Source organism: Cetorhinus maximus, chromosome 17 (assembly GCF_964194155.1).
Source record: "Cetorhinus maximus chromosome 17, sCetMax3.hap1.1, whole genome shotgun sequence".
Taxonomy (NCBI): domain Eukaryota; kingdom Metazoa; phylum Chordata; class Chondrichthyes; order Lamniformes; family Cetorhinidae; genus Cetorhinus; species Cetorhinus maximus.
The window spans coordinates 31982248-31997427 of NC_135895.1; the positions used below are offsets into that span (position 1 = coordinate 31982248).

Consider the following 15180-nt stretch of genomic DNA (forward strand, 5'->3'; position numbering starts at 1 on the left):
CAAGGTGGGAGTTTGCAGACTCTGTTGTGATTCTGTCTCAGGGAAACTATTTATTGACAGCAATTAATTCTCCACTTCCACTATCCCACCCCCTTCCCTTCTCGTTCCTTATGCCCTGGCTAAGCCGCACCGGGGTGGAGTTCTGATTTTTTTTTTAAGAAGCCATGAATGATCTGAGAAGGCTTATTATTTCTAGCCACTAACCATGTCCCTGCCCTAAAAGGGAGGAGGGAGGAGTTTCAGGGGCTGTCCTTTTTAAAACAAAGTCATTTTTTTTCTTCAGAAGAAAGTTGAATGCAGTTGACCACCAGATGGGATGTTGTAGCTATGAAGTAATGATGTCGAAATATGTTCCTGTTGAGCACGAGTCGTCTGGAGGGGAAGACAGGCTTGATTGTGAGTAACAATTCAAAACTCTTTTAAAGCCTTCCTGAATGTAAGTCCTTTATTTACTTTAACCTATCTCATTTTGAGACACGTATGCATAGTGCAGGATTACTGTGTCTATGAACAAATTAGCTCTGAGCAATGTTCATTTAAAAGCAGTCAGCTGCTGGTTATAATTTCTGCCTTGGACTCGGTTTAAAGGGGTGCGGGTTTCTGCACAAATAAAATTGCACTTGTTGCTAAATTTAGTTCGCAATAAGTTCTTTATCCTGGCAAATCTTTTCATCAAAAGTTCTTTATCAGGCGTATTTGTTATAATAAATAAGATTGAATGGTCCATTTTGGCATGTCAGTGAGAGGAATTCTGAAGGCAGCAGTTCACTTGAGCCAAAGGAGACGTGTACGTGGCCGATGGGATGGCATTCATATATGTGAAGAAACTACCTTTGTCTTTTCAAACATGGCTGGAACGAGCAGCAGAGTTTATAGAAGGGAATTCTGTCTGAAAATATATCAGTCCACAACCAAGTTTTGCATTTTTATTATCTCTTTTTTTTTAACTCTTTCTACGGCTAGTCCTGGTTGCACAGATACTTATAGTGTTAGTCCTCATGTTATCAATCAGTACTCCGTGGTAGTTATCGCTAACTGCTGCTTTTGTCTATTGAAAAAAAAATCGGTGTTTTGTTGAAAATTGTTATTCTTGTTCACTTAATTCACCGATTGAATGATTATATTTAAATTTTTTTTAAAGTTAAGAAATCAGACAGAAAGCAGAAATCCGTGACCTGTAGAATATAATCCATTTAAACCAAAAATTTGCCAAGACTGGTTGGAATTGGACCGAATTCCTGTTAGAAGTCATTGCATAAACCAGACACTGGTCATCGCTGTTACGCCTGTTAAATGGAATAAAATTCATCCGTTGAGTTTAAATGCTCACAAATCATTTTTTTCCCAAGTTTATTGACTCTGCTCAAATAAGATCTTCTGACTGCTCTGAAATTCTTTGAGATTTTGCCTAAGCATTTAAGGTGTAGAAGGAACATCAATCTTATTGTGCAACAATGATAAACGGATGGCCTCCTTGCTCCCGCCAATTTGGTTTTCCTGAAGAAAATTATCAATGTCTGACCTCTGCGTGCAATGAAACCAATTCTGCACATACGCTTTTATCAGCTTTCTGATTGATTTCGGCAAATTTTGCTCTGCATTGGGTGATGATTTTTTTCCTGCCTTTGTTGCAATTTATATCTTAATCCAATTATTATAAATTTACAATCTTTATGAAGGACAGTTAGTTCTGGAAGAAGGAATTGGACTGAGATTCCTCCCCTCTAAGTTATATTGGAGTTTCAGCAAGGACCTTAGAAACGGGATGTTATAATGAGAGGTTTGTTGTAACCAGGTTCTCACTGTAATTTGATTACTTCTATTTTATTTGCACTTAACCTATGAAGAAAAAGAGAGGGAGCGAGAGAGACAGGAAGACAGATAGAATGAGAGAAGAAGTCAGTGCATTATAAAGCACGAGAGAAAGAAAGGCAGGAATTCTGTCATTAAAAGCTGTGAAGAAAAATTTGAGAAAAATAAGAAAAATTCTCCTTATTTACATATACTCAGAGCCAAATGTATTTTTTCCTTCAAAAAGCTTCCTGTTTACCAAATCCTACAGCCCACTTTCCAAAAATAGAACATTCTTAAGTTCAGTTGCATTATTGCATGGTCATTTTCCCGTGATTCATGCTCAGGATAGTAAAAGATTATGGATATAAAACCCATAGTTAACTATTACAAAATCTTCAGGTTTAACTTCAATATTTGTTGCTCCATAACACCCTGTAATTATTGATCCTCACTTCCAACCCTCTCCTCTCAACACCACTGTTAAATACTAATAGAAGATTACTTATATTAAAGCAGCCTTTTGGCCCTAAAATATGAGCTACTTTAAAATGAAAACTCAAAAAATAAGGATAATAGTTGATTCGTTTTGAAGGTAGGTGCAAGTTTGAGACCTTCCCTTCAAGTATATTCAGTAAACTCAGATGGGCTTGGAGGGGAGGTACTCCACCCTAGGAAGAAATTGGTATTTGATTTTTTTTTTTAAAAACGTGCTTGTCATGAGTCTTCGCTTATTGCAGACTTGTGTATGTGTGGACCGACAGGTTTATTTGAGAGAAGAGCTATACTCAATCAACTGACCCCCTGAAAAGTGCAGACCCAGATGTTAATTAAGCCATCTGCTCGTTCTGCCATTGTATCAGTGAATTGGCACTTGTGCAGCATTCCACGTGTACAGAGTTAGCCATGAGCAAAGCTTACTGGCATCATTGGAGCGGAAGGAGCTAAGAGAGGGTCTATCTGAGTAGAAGCGTATTTTGAAAGTGCGATGCCTGTTTGGAGTGGTTACATTCACTTATGAGTTTTATACGTTTAAGAGATAAAGGGAGACACAGAGCAGAGTTTCTGAGGCTTTTCCTGTCCTGAAAAAATGCACATAGGATTGTTCATTGTGACCACTACCAAATAAAAAAAAGGGTAGCTATTAAATGGTGCATTTAGATTGTTGCCATTATGTCGACTTCATTGGGACCAGTGACCAACTTATGGGCTGCAATTTTTATTTTTTCTTCAGGACCTCATTATTAATGCAGATCACCGATTTGTCCAATCCCTTCCTGGTGCATATATATTTACTCTGTTTTGGTGTAACATTTTAATATCAGGGGTTTACTGGAGACCCATTGTGCCTTTTTTTTTTAAAATAGGTGATGTAGTTTTGTTTGTACACTCTGAAAATTCCAGTCTAATCTTTTTTTTGGAGGAAACCGAATTCGCCGCTTCCAATTTTTGCTTAAAAAAATTCAAAAGGGTCACTAATATATGGGATTCTGAATCTGCTGACTCATCAAAAGAATTTCTCTTTTAAAAATGTCACGTTCATCCCAATAAATTCATTGCCCTTCCTAAATAAGCAAATTCAAATTAAGGCCCCAAGGAACCTGAGGGAGCAGCTCAATCTTTTAAAAATACATATAGAAGTCCAAAAACTATCTTAGTTTGCAGGTCTCTAAGATAGAATGTCCTAAAGTAGATTAGGGAAATGTCTAGAGCACTTCTTAGCTCATAATTTTCTGTATTACTGAATACCTTTCGGGTTTTCTTTACCTTTGGTGAGGAAATGCTACTGCAGCACGTGGCAATGTTAATCCCAAGAAAGGCCTTCATTTGTTGATTTGAAAATATTTTTCCGTTTCCTTCCTACGCCTGATCAGTACAAACGCTGTGAGCTAGTGCTCCATCTTGTTTTAGTTATTTTTAACTGGATCCTTGCTGAGCCTTTGTTGAACTGTGTTGAAAATTAACCAGCGGTCTGGTGAAATGTGGCACTTGTATGCTAGCTCACTGTGCCACGGAGTGGTAGAATCCTCTCCATAATCTCTGTATAGTAAGTTTCAAATTCAGCACAGTCTGCCTGAATTTAACAACTTCAAGTACCTCCTGAAAGCTGTCCAACAGCACCATTTGCATCTCTGGAATGGGCTCGCCACCCCCTCAAACAGCAAAGGGAGTGTGGCACGAATGGAAGGGTTGGTAGGTTGAGGAATTCCTTTGAAAGATTAAACCTGCTGTGTATATGATGTGAATTTTCAACACTGTTAGTGTATCAGTACTTATTAACTAATCGTTAGGACCTTGTGTTAACCAAGTAACTGAAGGTATAGTTTGAATGAGCCTGTAGGGATCACTGGTTGGTGAATTCTGAATGTGTGTAATTAGCCTGAACTCAGTAAATAGATTATAACAAAAGGGAAACACAGCTGTAATCGTTCTAGTAAAGGAAGCAGACACCCATACCCCACGGGGCTGTAAAATGGCTCCTGCGGAGGAGGAATGGAGGAAGGCGGAATTTAGATAAACCGCTGTAGGACTATGACATTTTCAGTGACCAGCCTCCATCTGCAACAAGTTTATGCCATTTAAATTCCATTAAGTCAAAGCTTCTAAAGGCCATGCAATTATTAGGGAGATTGTAGCCACAATGATAACGATCCCTGGAACCATACATTTCATATGTTCAACTTTCAGTTTGTTGCAGAAACAAGATTGTTCCCAGAATGGTGATGGTGAAATTTTACTCTACATCCATGCTGCCATGGCTTATTAACATTGAGCGCTTGCAAATCTGGGCTGAGAAATGCTTATCAAGTGCTTACTTGCTCCTAACTTGGTAGTGGTCTAGCCCTCCAGTTATACGTGCTTTTTTTGCATTGCCTTACGTGTTGCTTATATAGTTCAAATCTAGCATTGGTTAAAATGTCAAGGTTAATGTAATGTCCTCTGGAAGTTGCATACTCTGGAATAATTCGTGCTCACTTTTCTTCACACCTGATCTCTACTCACTATTCAATACACATGATCTGTACTCAGCATTTTCTAAACGTGGTCTCTGCTCCCAGTTCTGCACACATGGGGATAGATTTTTACTTTGTTGGATAGTGTAAGACAGATGATAACCAATTGGTAGCCCATTATACATCCCTCAATCTTTTTTCTATTCGAAACATTAAAAAATACTTGAGATCCGATCTATGTTAAGAATAAGAAATACAGGTTACAAAAATGCTAACAGCATATTGTTAAGTGGATGAAAGGTTGGGGTACCTCCATGGATTTATTAAGGGAACGGTAAGAGTAACTCCCTGGTTTCAAAATTGGAGCCATGCAACAACTGACGTTAGTGTCACATTAACTGTAAAGGCCAGAGGGTGATTTAGACCAAGACTGTTCCTTATAGATCGGACATCAAAAAGAGAATACATTTCAACATTCCTTCCTACATCATCAATAAATATTTACACCATTACTGAAAAAGGATCAATGATCTCAAATTATCTGCACAATGAGGATATGCCTCCCAGTTTGTATTTGCTGTACGGTTATGTGCTGAAGAAAGATTTCTTTCATTTATGGTTCTATTCAGGATATATCTTTTGCTTATGTCATGATAAATCTGCAAATAAGTAAAATTTTATGACCTGCAACTTAAACTTTCCAATTTGGGAAGCTGATGGGCCAATTAAGTCACTGGGAATGAGCAGCAATCCTGTGGAGTTTGACCCAACGGATTTTTACTGCTGGACCGCATGTCAATAATGTTGGAATCATAGAATTTTTACAGCACAGAAGGAGACCATTCAGCCCATTGTGGCTGAGCCAGCTCTCTGCAAGAGCAACTCAGCTAGTCCCTGTAGTCCTGCAAATTTTTTCTTATCTCTTCAGATAATCATTCAATTGCCTTTGAAAACCATGACTTAATCTTCCTCCACCACACGCTCAGGCAGTGCATTCCAGTTCCTAACCACCTGCTGTGTAAAAAAAGTTTTTCCTCATGTCGTTTTTGGTTCTTTTGCCATTCACCTTAAATCAATGTCCACTGATTCTCAACCCTTATGCAAACGGGAACAGTTTCTCCACGTCTACTATGTCCAGAGCCCTCATAACTTTGAATGAGATGCACTGCTTTCACCAGTTCAGTTGTTTGGCTGTTCCCTAACCAGAAACCCCACACAGCAATGCTCTGGGTCCTGACTCTCTAAATTAAACCTGTAACACATACAAGTTATTACAATCTTTGATATTTAGGTGAGATTCAATTTCATCAGTGTTTGCATAGTCAAGAAGAACAGCTATATTTAGAAAATACAACTATTCTGATTCCTGAAACACTTGTGAAAAGTTCACAAGTTATATCAGTTAAAGAAGATCATTTCAGAAGATGATTATGGTTGACAGATCAAACATATAAAGTAATATATGGAAACTGTAAGCACAATGAAAATATTACCACTTCTTTGAATGAGCAGCATGTGATTTAAGCCAAACTGCACAGAATCCTCTATAAAAATGTCAAATAATATTAATAACAAGCTTTGAAATTAAAATTGCAGAAATGTATCTTGTTTATGAGTTTCAGTTGTCAGTACTTGGTGTCTCTGGCAGTTGTAAAACTTATTTTTGCACTTGAATTATAGCTTATAGTATTATGTTAACAAATGCCATGTTTTAACTTTGTGTGTTAATTTTGTCATAATGGACACAGGACTGAATTTGGTGCAATTTGCTAGAAATGGATCCTGCCCTCAAGCTTGTCATACAGTCTCCTTGATCTGGATGTCACCATCCTTCAAAAAGCAATACTAACTCTTATTACAGAGGCTACATTTTCTTCAATGTACTATTTTGAATTAGAGATTTTGAAGTAACCAGTTGTGTCTTTGTGACTCTTTAAGATTGCAATTCTAGCAATTATCATTTTTGCAAGTTGTTTTCCTATTTTCCCAATCTTGTTACCAGAGTTACCAACTGAAAAAAAAGTTCCTAACCTGCCCCAGTAGCCCTTTCTATCAATCCTGCCATTTTCTCTTCCTTTCCTATTAATATTCGGCGGGCCAGCCTGAAGTCCATTGACTTTTGGTGGGACCGGGCGATCCCAGTGCCGGGCAGGGCCAGAAAATCCCGCCCTTAGTGTCGGCTCTTGTCAATGTACGAAAGGGAGAAGTTAATTTCCAGATACTATACGGTTCCTTTATGTTTTGGTACCAGCTCCTGTATTATGCAAATAGTATATGAACGTTAAATGTGTGCAATATTAACTGCTATTCGAACAACGATTAGGAAATACTGCTGTTTAAAATACTTCACAGATATGGAGATGCTGTGGGTGTGTAGCGCGGGAGCTTTCCCTGGCTTTAGATCAAAGCAGCTGTTCACAAGTAAATTGCTAAAATAATTGTTTTCTCGTTATTTTTTTGTGATTGAAAAGCTTTCAAACTCGCTAAATTCGTAAAGTGCTAACTTGTCTGGCATGAACACAGGGAACATGTACATTTAAAAAATGATACAGTGAAACCAGGTGTTCCTTTTACAAGGTAAGGCGAAAGGACGTTTTTTTAATGTATTAACCACTCCAAGGTGCTATGTGACAAATGCTGTGTGCTTGTTTATATGAACATAGAAATTAAGAGCAGGAGTAGGCCATTCAGCCCCTCGAGCCTGTTCCGTCATTCAATAGGATAATAAGATCATGGCTGATCTGATTGTGGCCACTATCCTACCTGGTTAAAAAGAAACCACCTTGAAATTTAAAAATAAGTCAAAAAACGTATTCATGATAACCACATTTACAGAATATAGGAAAAACTGAAAACTCACTCCTGCCTGGAATGTCTTAGCATTCTCTCCTAGATATATACTACATATATGGTATGAGGGAATCATTCACTCTTGATGCACTGCAGGAACTTACCAAGCCTCCTTAGACAGCACCTTCCAAACCCACGATCGCTACCATCTAGAAGGACAAGGGCAGCAGATGCACGGGAACACTTGCCACCTGGAAATTCCCCTCCAAGCCACCAAATGGGAATATACCGCTGTTCCTTCACTGTCAAAATTCTGGAACTCCCTCCCTAACAGCACTGTGAGAGTACCAATTCCACATGGACTCCAGCGGTTCAAGAAGGTGGCTCACCACCATCTTCTCAAGGGCAATTAGGGATGGGCAATAAATGCCGACCTAGTCAGCGACGCCCACATCCGATGAATGATTTTTTATTTTATCTTTTTGTATGGTAGCAGTTGTGCAGGTTGTGAAGGAACTGGCATTCTATTGCACATAGGTGGGCTATCTGAGAGTGCTATTTCAGCCGGGAACACTGGATTGTACAATCACCCCTATTTGTTATCCATAAGAGGCACTGATTACATAAACATCAGACATAAGGTATGAACGAAAGGACAAAAATGAATATCTGAGTAGACAATTCAGCAAAATGATGCTCAGGCATAAACTGGGCTAACTGCTGAGCGATGGCAAGAATGGGGCAAGTAAGAATTGGGTAGTGGCATGCAGAATTAGGTGGGTTTCTGATTCTTCATTTTCATTTTTATGCCTGAATTCGGGTCACAAAATGTGGCAAAATCAACTGCAAACGAATATTATTTGGGGCAGAAATAAAACAAAATGTTCGTCATCAAAAAATATGTTTTAATCAGTAAAATAACAACAGCAAAACGTGTTTTGGTAGAAACAAAAATCAAATGTCTAGAAGAAAGAGTACAGACTATTTCTCCTGAATACCCTCATGGTGGTTTTCTTATATTTATGGCCCCTAGTTTTGGTCTCTCCACAAGTGGAAGCATCTGCTTTACATTGACTCTATCAAACCCCTTATCAGGTTTAACTCTAAAATCATAATTCTTAAGAAAGAACAAGTCGAAGATCACCAGGAACATGTTTTTTGAGAGATGGCTGTAGTGGTTTATTTAAGGACACTGGTTAGGCCACTTTACACCTCTGCCAATGGGCAGAGAATGCACGACACATTGGTGATTGGAAATTATATAGAGAATATTGAAAAATTCTTATTGTACGGCATAGGACCTTGATTTGCTACATTAATAAGGGAGCTGCCTGAAACAGGCTGGTTCTCTGCCTGCTCATTTCCAGTCTGGTTTGAAATGGAGCTGGGTTGACTGAGAGTGTGAATGGGGTAGTAGATTAAATGTTGTGATTTTTGCAGTTCGACAGCTGCATTGCTCCCCGCGGAGGCAATAAAAATTAGCTCCCAGATTTCACCATTCTTTCATCATCTTCAAACCACAGACTCTATTCTCAGCAAAGTTACAGTCTGTAATCTAATGGTTTAAATATACAACAGAGGAAGAGCATTAGGAGCAATTGCAAGGCAATTATTTCATCAGTGGGCTTTGATGGTAGCTATCATGATTCGTAGCTTTCATCTGAACTCAGATAATGTTATTACCTTTGAAAATACATCCTGGTAATTGATATTATTTATCATATTTACTATTTGTACTTTTACATCTATTTTTGAACTGGGGAATTTTCTGCTTTTGTACTGGCAGTGACGCATCTATGTGGGCACCTATGCACTCTCCCATGTTCTAGATGCATGACTGTGTTTAAATAAGGGGATTAATTATCATTTTGGATTTCCAGCATCCGCAGTAGCTTTTAGCTTTTTGTTTTTATTAATTATCATTATATGCTTTCTTTAAATTTAATGACAACCATTAATTGCTGATATAGTCAGTCAATAAATATTGTGTATTTACTTATTAGCAGTTGTGTCCACAGATTAGCTACCTGTTTACATTCCTTCCCCTCTACTCCATTGCCCTTGGATTACCACGCACTTTGGGAATTAAAACTCTGGCTGGGGTATAAATCATGCAGAAGTGGATCAGCTGCCTGTTATGCACCCCACTTGACTTTCCTTGCATTGACTTCAACCAGGCAAGCATGTGCGACTGGCTCCTGACCCACCATCTGCCTGTTTTATGTCCCCACTGACAATGAATTTTGTCCCTAAAGTAGGCAGAGAAAAATGTTAATTTATTAGGTAAAAAGAGGAAGAAGCCAAGTTTCAAGAATTACTTTATGATGATGCACGTTAATAAATAACTTTGAATTAATGGAAAAGTATGTGCAAAATCTGTAGGATGACTAAAAGATAATTTTTTTTAAATTTCAAAAGAAATTTACTTTTTAAAAAACTTCATTTTAATTTAAGTTATCAGATCTCAGGGTCAAAAATATGAGGAAGTTTAATATAAAATAATTCCATACGACAGCAGTTTATTGTCCAAACTTAGGTATTTATGAATATTATATCAGCAGATACACTAACCAGAATTAATTTGTTTTCAGATAGGTGAAGCCTCAGATTGGTTGTAAATTTAATTGACCCTATATCATGGTACCCAATTTAAGGTATGAAATTCTAACACACTTGTCAGAAATTCCTTTTATCACTATTTTAGTGGATAAGTTAATTCAAGTAAAATAAATGAGTTTTTGGGCTGGAATTTCACCCTGCGAGGCCGGTGGGTACAGACGTGGGTGTGGCAGCAATGTTACACTACCAGCTGGCATGGCATTAAACAGCCATTAAGGACTATTACATGCCATTTCAAATTTTACGGAAACAGGCAGGTCCCCCACTACGGCTGAAGCCTGGTAGATGGAAGGAGAAAGCCAGAGACAAGTCAGGGGGAAGGCTCTGATGCCTCCATTAATACCCCCATCCCAATTCTGCAGGTGCCAGAGGGCCATAGTGGTGATCCTGTGCCATCCTGTGGAGGGAATTATGGCTTGCAGGCAGCTATGGTCACATTTTATTTTTAAACTTTTTAAATTCTTCAGAGGGTGCCCCCATTTTGAGGCACCCTTGTGATCTCCCACTTACAGCGACAACACCCACCTGTCCCGGTGGGGCTGCCAACTGACCAGAGCCTCAGGCACTTCCACTGGTTCTCCCTGCCGCCCAGCCCACCCGCCCGCCATCCTTAATTGTATAGGGCTCCCAAAGGCGGCCTTTTAATTGACTGCCACCATGAAAATTTCCTCTAGGGTCCCACCGCAGGTTCCTGATCCAAAATTCGGTATGGTGTCGGGATTGGGACCCTGGAACTAAAATCCAGGCCAGAGTCTCTGCTAATATAATGGAAAGAGGAATTTCAGCCAAACACATTAAATATTCATTTGTTATGTACCCCACTGAGTACTTTCAGGATTCTTGGAGAGAGTTCAGTTGATATTTGATGAGCCTCACTTTCTTTCCACCATTCTTGCTGTTTTTTTACTGCTACTGATGATTTATGTCATATCTTGCTCTTTGTTTCAATGTTTTTGATGGCAATTGTTATTTTTTTTCTTGAGTTTCATTGACTGCTGACGAGTTGCTGCTTCACATTTGAGTCTTACTTTTAGTGAGTCAAAAGGCCCTGTACAAAGAAGTTTTGCATTAAATCTCCTTTAAGGAGGTAGCCGTGTGATTAGGACTGCAGATAAAAATGTATGTCACCAGCAAGGTACCTTTGAAAGAAGATTCCTGATCATGGGACTCCTTCTTGTAAAAGAATTCCATTTTTTCCTAATTCTCTCTTTAAAAGGCTCCTTGATGCCAGAACTCTGTATTTAATATGCCCACTGAGAGATTTATAGACATTTGGCCAGAAACAACCCCCTATAAATACAGCTTCACAGCACATTAGTGATTGCACTTCCATAATAACAGCTCAAATGAAGAGGGCCCAAAAAGGGGCAAAATAGATTTAAAAAGAGCAGGATCTTTGTGGGAAAGCTGGGTTGTGTTAATGTGGAAACTGTTTGATCGGAGTGTGCGATAGTTCTGAACACAACCTCTGCGTCTGCCCTATTGCTTTCAAACAGTGTGTTACTCTTACTCTTAGACTTTTGATGAGGAAAATTCAATTCTCTTGACTCATTCAGGCATATCACCCGCCTCTCAATATACAGGAAAATCTAAGATTGCGGAAAACATTCAGAACAATACATTTAAAACATGTACATTTGTCTTTTCTGGTGCTGGACCCCTTCAATAATATATTATTTACTTTTGAAAGCATGCTTAAAGTTCTATTTACTTTTTGAGACCCTGATTGTCTTGATTCCCTCATTTATTACACATAGTAACACTGAGAACCTTTAGCACAGAAGAAAGCTCCAATCAGTCATTATTTGGAAGGCAGGGGTTAGACGGGTATATTCTCTCTCCTGTCCACAGTTTTGGACCCCTTGGACTCAGTCACAAGCCATCTTATTTTCAGACTCCTGTCAATGGTGCTCTTGCTCCATCTGTCCAGAGATGCCTGATGCTCTACACTTGATTTTGTTCTCAGTCTCAGTCTGTGCCTTGTGCTGGCAAAGCTGGCATTTATTGCCCACCCCGAGTTGCCTCTGTTTGAAACAACTGAACTGGGTCGGCCAATTCGGAGTCCACCATGTTAGTATGGGACTGGAGTTATAAGTAGTCCAGGCTGAGTAAAGATAGCAGAACTATTCCCCATAAAGATTTGGGGTTTTACAACAATCCTGAATTTTACCTTACTCTTTATTCTCAGATTTTTGAAACCTGAATTCAATTTCTCAAAGTGCCATGCCAGGATTAAAATTCAGGGCCCAGATTTTCACCGTGACATACAGGCTCTCCATCATGGCGAAAATCCTGGGAAAAGGGATGAAATTTCGAAGCCCTGCCCCAAACGTGGCTTTTCCCATCTTGGTGGGGGTGGGACTGGGGTCAGGCCGGGGTTTGTGATTTGCGGGAGCAGCTGGCCATTTAATCACCAGCTGCCTCCACTGAAGCAGCATTTTTGAACCCTAGCTATGAGAAACCTGGAGTGCGCAGAGCAGCCCAGATAAGAGGAGGTCTGAACTTGGTGGATTCTTTGGATAGCTAGGGTACCCCCTTTGGAGAGGTAAGGTACCCCTTTGGATAGGATCCTGGGACACCTTTGGGAGAGGTAATGCACCCTTTGGGATTGTTAGAATTAAACATGATTGTGCACTTTTTATGCACAAACTCACTGGAACTGGAAAACTGTCCAGGAAGCATCGAACAGTCCAGAGGCTGTCAAGCTATTCAGGAAGTGTCAAGCTGTCCAGGAGGTATCAAGCTATCCAGAAAGTATCAAAACTGCCAAGGAAGTGTCAAAGGATACTCGGTGAGTTGACATGGAGGGAGTAAGGGCAAAGGGTGATGGGTAGGAGGTATGGGTGGCATGACTTTACACTTGCTTGGCACAAGGGGTGTGAAGGGCCATGGGAGGTCAGCGGAGAGGCATGGGTTGGCATAGGGGGTATGAGGGGCCATGAGGGGTAGGTGGGGTTATAGGTTGTCAAAGGTTGGCATGGATGGGGCATAGAGAGTGTGTGTGGGGTGGGGTGGTGTGGGGTGAGAGCTGGGGGGATAATTTTTATTTTATTACTTTTTTAAAAATGTGAACAATGGTGCCGGAGCACAGAAGCAGGCCTTGCGCCCAGCCCACCTTTGCACCTGGCAGCCTCTGCATTCATTCTGGGGTCAGCTGCTGCACCCCCAGCCCCGACCACAATATTTCAGCCTGCCCCCACCCCCCCAACCGAAAATCTGACTGGTGGGCAGACGTTTTAAAAGGTCGGGTTCACCCCACTCTGCACACCCCACCCGGCGGAAGAAAATTTGGGCCCAGGTTCTACCGCAGTGCCTTCCAAACTTTTTCTGGGTGTGACCCCGTTTTAATGCCTCAGACTTGGTGTCACCCTGGGGTGAAAATGTGGAATGCGAGTTGTCGAGTGGGAGAGGTGGGGGGGTTGAATGTTGGGGGAGGGGGGAGTTGAGTGTACCTCATCTCCTGCTCCTTCAGCCCCATCTCCCCCTCCTTCACTCCCATCTCCCCCTCCTTCACCTCCTCCAGTAGAATCTCCTGGGTCATTAATCCATGCTTCTGGATTACTATTCCAGAAACATTAATACTACATTGGTGTACCACAGTTATTTCCAGAGTGGGTAGCGTGTTTTACTGACAGGAAACACATTGGTCCCTATTTATACAAAGTCAGTAACATCATTTTATTTTGACTCTGGTGGCAAAAACTGAACACACTGCTATTCAGCCTATTTACTCATAGCCGACATTTTGAGTTATTAGGGTCTTTGGAAACTAGACTGGCTTTGGAATTTCCAAGAAATCCAGTGTATTCACCAAGGCAATAATAAATTACTGTCTCGACAAAGAATCTGACAGTTGGTACACAACAAGTTTCTGTGATTTGTCAACACTGTGCGAAAGCAAAAAATATTTTCCCTCAACAAAGCTTAACAATTAACTTATAAGGTAGTTATTCGAAGTTAAAAAAAAGTCAACAATTTCCCAAAACTTGTTGATTAACTGAAAAATACTGGACACCAGAGCATTAAAAAGCAATATTCTCCTTAGGAATCCAGATAGAATAGTTTATAGGAAGTACCTGAATCCTGAGATAAAAACAAAAAACTGCGGATGCTGGAAATCCAAAACAAAAACAGAAATACCTGGAAAAACTCAGCAGGTCTGCTGCCAGACCTGCTGAGTTTTTCCAGGTATTTCTGTTTTTGACCTGAATCCTGAGATTGTTTTGTCATTTTATGATTGTTGAGTTTGGCCGACTGGTTTAGTTTCATTTTGGTTTGTCATTGATGGTTGCCATGGTTGATACGCCAGTGGCCAAATTTCCTTGTTGTGGTGGCATCCACACTGAAGGAGTGATGATTGGGACACAGTAGCTACAAGTTCATCAAGTAGGATCTAATTGATTCCTGTAAATAACACAGTCAGCATATTGTAAAAGGAAAATACTGCAGATGTTGGAAAACTGAAGTAAAAACAGGAAATGCTGGAAATACTCAGAAGGTCGAGCAGCAACTGTGAAGACAGAAACCGAGTTAACTTTTCAGGTTGATGACTTTTTAATCAGCACTGAAAGGTCGTCAACCTGAATTGTTAACTCTGTTTCACTCTCCATAGATACTGCCTGACCTGATGAGTATTTCCAGCACTTTTTGTTTTCAGTCAGCACATTATATGGCTTATAAATAAGATCGTTCAAAAGTCCAAAATTAGTCAACATCAAATTTGTGTACACGGGGCCGAATCTTCCTCTGACCTTGGGAAAACCTGACCTATGCACTTGTGCAGCTGGTAAACTGCACACCTGACCCACGTGCGACTTCACACACCATTTTCTGTAATTTCACACTGGAGTCAGATTCGCAGTGCGGTTTGCAAGCCACATGGAGTGTATCAGGAGTGGCTAGTTAGAAGGTCCACCTCGGTTCTCCAATACAGTATCCCAGCTCCCAACAGGTCCCCTAAACCTCACCCCTCATCCCCACCCACCACATGCCAGCCCATCCACTCAGGTTTCCCCTGCCACCATGC

General features: G+C 40.2%; 1 long non-coding RNA gene across 5 annotated transcripts in view; it reads left to right on the forward strand.

Annotated features, from left to right (window-relative positions):
• The first annotated feature begins 289 nt into the window (after positions 1 to 289).
• LOC144692300 (uncharacterized) overlaps positions 290 to 15180 on the forward strand; it is a 92755-nt gene continuing 77864 nt past the window's right edge. For all 5 annotated transcript variants that reach the window (XR_013579300.1, XR_013579299.1, XR_013579298.1 and 2 more), the window contains exon 1: positions 290 to 396. This is a non-coding gene — a long non-coding RNA (uncharacterized LOC144692300). The remainder of the gene's footprint in view (positions 397 to 15180) is intronic.